This window comes from Triticum urartu, chromosome 5A (assembly GCF_056163025.1).
Source record: "Triticum urartu cultivar PI428250 chromosome 5A, HENAU_Tu73, whole genome shotgun sequence".
NCBI classification, from domain to species: domain Eukaryota; kingdom Viridiplantae; phylum Streptophyta; class Magnoliopsida; order Poales; family Poaceae; genus Triticum; species Triticum urartu.
In genome coordinates this window covers 78,976,599-78,980,054 of record NC_141877.1, presented here as the reverse complement: position 1 = coordinate 78,980,054, position 3,456 = coordinate 78,976,599, and the positions used below count along the sequence as shown (strand labels likewise).

Here is a 3,456-nt window from a genome sequence, read left to right as displayed (position 1 = left end):
CGAAACGAATATAGGAACATTAGGTGACCAATTAAACGTTCTCAGTTTTAGTAATATGAGCATCATATTAGATTCATCTTTCAACACATAAGCTTTGGAATTATGAGTGGCATGTTGTTTCGCTTGATGGGTTAAGGTCTTGAGGAGCAGTGCTAGCACGACATGAAGTAGTGAAGCACCTACCACTACTAAGAAAAACACTACCAGTAGCGTGGGTTTTTTGCATACCAGTAGCGCGGGTACCCGCGCTACTGCTACGGTGCTACAACTATTTTTTAGCAGTAGCGCGTTTTTTACCCCACACTACTGGTAAATGATGATAGCAGTAGCGCTTGTTTTGAAACAACCGCTACTGGTAAAGGATGATAGTAGTAGCGCTTCTATGATACACCCACGCTACTAGTAACTAATTAAGATTTAAAAAAAATATAAAAATCTACCTATTCCAGTGTAGACATACATTTCATAGTACTCACATACATGCATTTTATAATACGCACATTTTATGCATACAGTCAATCATACACATCTACTATAGACAATTAATACATATATATATATATATATGTATATATATATATACATACATACATACAATATACACCACGCCTATAGGTCATTGTCGCCGGCGCCTCCACAAGCCCGTGTTTGATGGTGTTGATGTCGTCATCATCGCCGCCGCTGCAGCACCGTGAGGATGCCGTCGTCATCGTCGTCGCCGCCGCAGCCCCATGACGATGTCGATCTCGTCGTCATCATCGTTGCCGCCGCAGCCCCATGTTGATATCATCGTCGTCCTCGCCGCAGCTTCGTGTCCATGTGTTCCCTACTAGGAACTCACAAATCCTGGAATTAAACAATGAACCAAGATAGTGCTAGGCATGACCACAAGTAAAAGGAGATAAGGAATTCCAAGGCAGTACGAAATCTTGTTATAGATTCTGAATACAAGCTTTTGAGGCAAATTGACAAGCAAAGGCTGTGCACCTAGTAGAAATAATTCCCAGGTCATTCGCAAGCAAGCAAGCAAGAAGGCATCAGCAAATTGCATCAGTTCAACCAAATAATATATTGCAATTCACGCTCATTAAGTCAAGATTCCTTCTCATCTAGCAATTTAAAGGGGCTCATGCCAAAAATATATGCTTAATTCCTCACTGGCTATTCAAACTAAATGGTCCAGGAATGCACATGGTTACCATGGATAAAGTTGCAATTCCTAAAGTTGATCATCTCTTCGTTTTGCGAGGAAAAGATATCATTTTTAGAAAGCGTACAACTACAAATATCTTCTTATGATCTTAGCTAAGCGATACAGTTAAAAGATAAACATGCACAATCATTTTTTTAGAATATAAACAAGCACAATCAATATGTGAAAACACCAACTCTTTACATAAAACAAAGATGGAGCATTCGGATATTCAATCATTATGTGGCACTAACCCTCTTGAGAATGCTGACTCGATCTCTACAATCAATCCATAGCTCGCTCATTCTCATGTTCATCTATCTCATGTGAAGAATAAGCTGGTGCTCGTATTCCACCTTCTTCAATGCCATCAAAGAGAGCAGTTCTGGTGCTTCGGTAGCTATGAAAAGTGTAGAGAATAGTTATATAAGAATGCATATAGATTTGATAAGTGCAAAAACGTCTTATATCTATTTTGTTTTATTTCTATAAATGTACATAAAGAATTGATTACTTTGGTTCTATAGGTACCATCTTCCTTCTTCTGTTCACACATAAGAAAAGCCTACTGGTCAGCCTAATCATGACCACCTTAAGATTTTTTATAAATGCACACAAGATCACTAAAAATATATTTAAATTATTCGCAACAGATAAAAGTACCCAGTTCTGATTCATCTGCTAGCCAACAAACTAAACGGTGCTTCAGATTTGTAATTATGTGACTATGTTGCGGACCCCTTGCTCATCATATGATTAAAATAGAACCTTAGCAGACCCTGGAGTCAGCTGCTTTAGATGTTCAGTTATATTTGGAAAAGCATGATGTGTCTTCAAATGAAATGGTTACTGAAAAAGGATCTCACCTTGTTCTAGCAGATCACATGTAGTGATCCATAAACATAGTAAATGTTCTCTGAAATCATTGGATCCGGCTTCGTGGTTCCATAGGATGGTGATGCAAACGCATGATTTTTTTGAGAATTAAGTAGCAAACCTGCAATGCACAAAAGAGATCAAATGGTTAGCAAACCTGTTGTTCGTCCTGAAGCTAGTTTTGTCATTTTTTATGTACTAAAATCTTTTCATTAGTCATCACTCAAGGGAGCTTTTCATTATTTTACTCTCCAGTATATGAATGCAGTGAAATTACTCCTCCCAACGAAGACAAATAGAGCTGCCTGATTTTTTTACAGCAGTAATTCTTTCGAACTGTTCTAAAATCTTTGCATCTCGCACATCAAGGAACTTCAACTAAATATAGTGTCCTTGCACGAGCTGCGTCCAACTAAATGTTATTATTTGCTAATGAGCTGAACTCTGTAATGAAGACAGAAGCCGATACAAAAGACAACCATGTCTAATTGATTGGAGTAATAGTGCTCAACAAGTCTAATTGTATATTTCTGTTCTGACAAAGCATACCAGGCCCTTTCCACCTTTCCTCTGTTTTAAAACTCTTGGTATTTAAATCATTTTATCACAACTTCATAACCATTCAATCTTTCACCTTTGCATACCACTTACGAGAAAGATTTAGGCCGCCGAGCATAAGCACAAACAGGTTGTGCACGGAGGAAGGAACGTAGTGGAACAGAAGGAAAAAAGGCTGCTAGGCATAAACACAAACAGGTTGCGAGCATTATTGCACGGAGGAAGGGAAGTAGTGGAACAGAAGGAAAAAAAGGGCGGGGAGAGAAGGAAGAAGGGGAGAGGAGAGGGCATGAATCGAGGGAAGAGGAGATCTCACCACGCCGGAGTTGGACGCAGCCGAAACCCTAGCCGCAGGGAGGGGTCGTGCGCGAGCGCTTGCTGCCGCGAGGAGCGGATTTTGCCAGAGGGAAGGAAGAACCATCGCGAGGAGAGCTCGTGGGTGTGCTGCACTCTGGTGAGGGCCGCCGGAAGTAGCCGGAATTGCCCGGCGTTGGTGGAGGCAGCGAGGGTTCGCGGGAGGCAGAGGAGAAAATAAGGGAACGATGGAGGCTGTTCGCTGGGCTGGGTTGGTTGTCTCGATGGGCTGGGCTAGTTGTAGCGCATTACGTGACCCGCGCTACGACTATGTTTCTAGTGCTAGCGCGGCCCAGCAAACCCTCGCTACTACTATCACTTGTCCGCCGGGCACGATCGAGGATATTTATTAATAGCATGCTCAAAAGAAACCAACGCTACTGATAAGCCATACCAGTAGCGTGCTTTGTACCCAGTGCTACTGGTAATTACCAGTAGCATGGGGGCCCAAACAAACGCTACTGGTAAACTTCTAT

General features: G+C 41.6%; 1 long non-coding RNA gene across 2 annotated transcripts; it reads right to left on the bottom strand.

Moving 5' to 3' along the window:
• Positions 1 to 443: 443 nt before the first annotated feature.
• LOC125555676 (uncharacterized) lies at positions 444 to 3,205 on the bottom strand. Of its 2 annotated transcripts, XR_007304808.2 has the most exons (4): positions 2,943 to 3,205; positions 2,059 to 2,189; positions 1,447 to 1,592; positions 444 to 846 (listed from the first exon to the last, which is right to left on the bottom strand). It is a non-coding gene; the product is annotated as an uncharacterized LOC125555676 (long non-coding RNA). The 2 variants fall into 2 exon arrangements; XR_015604018.1 differs by having other exon boundaries at positions 444 to 1,592.
• Between the last annotated feature and the right edge of the window lie 251 nt (positions 3,206 to 3,456).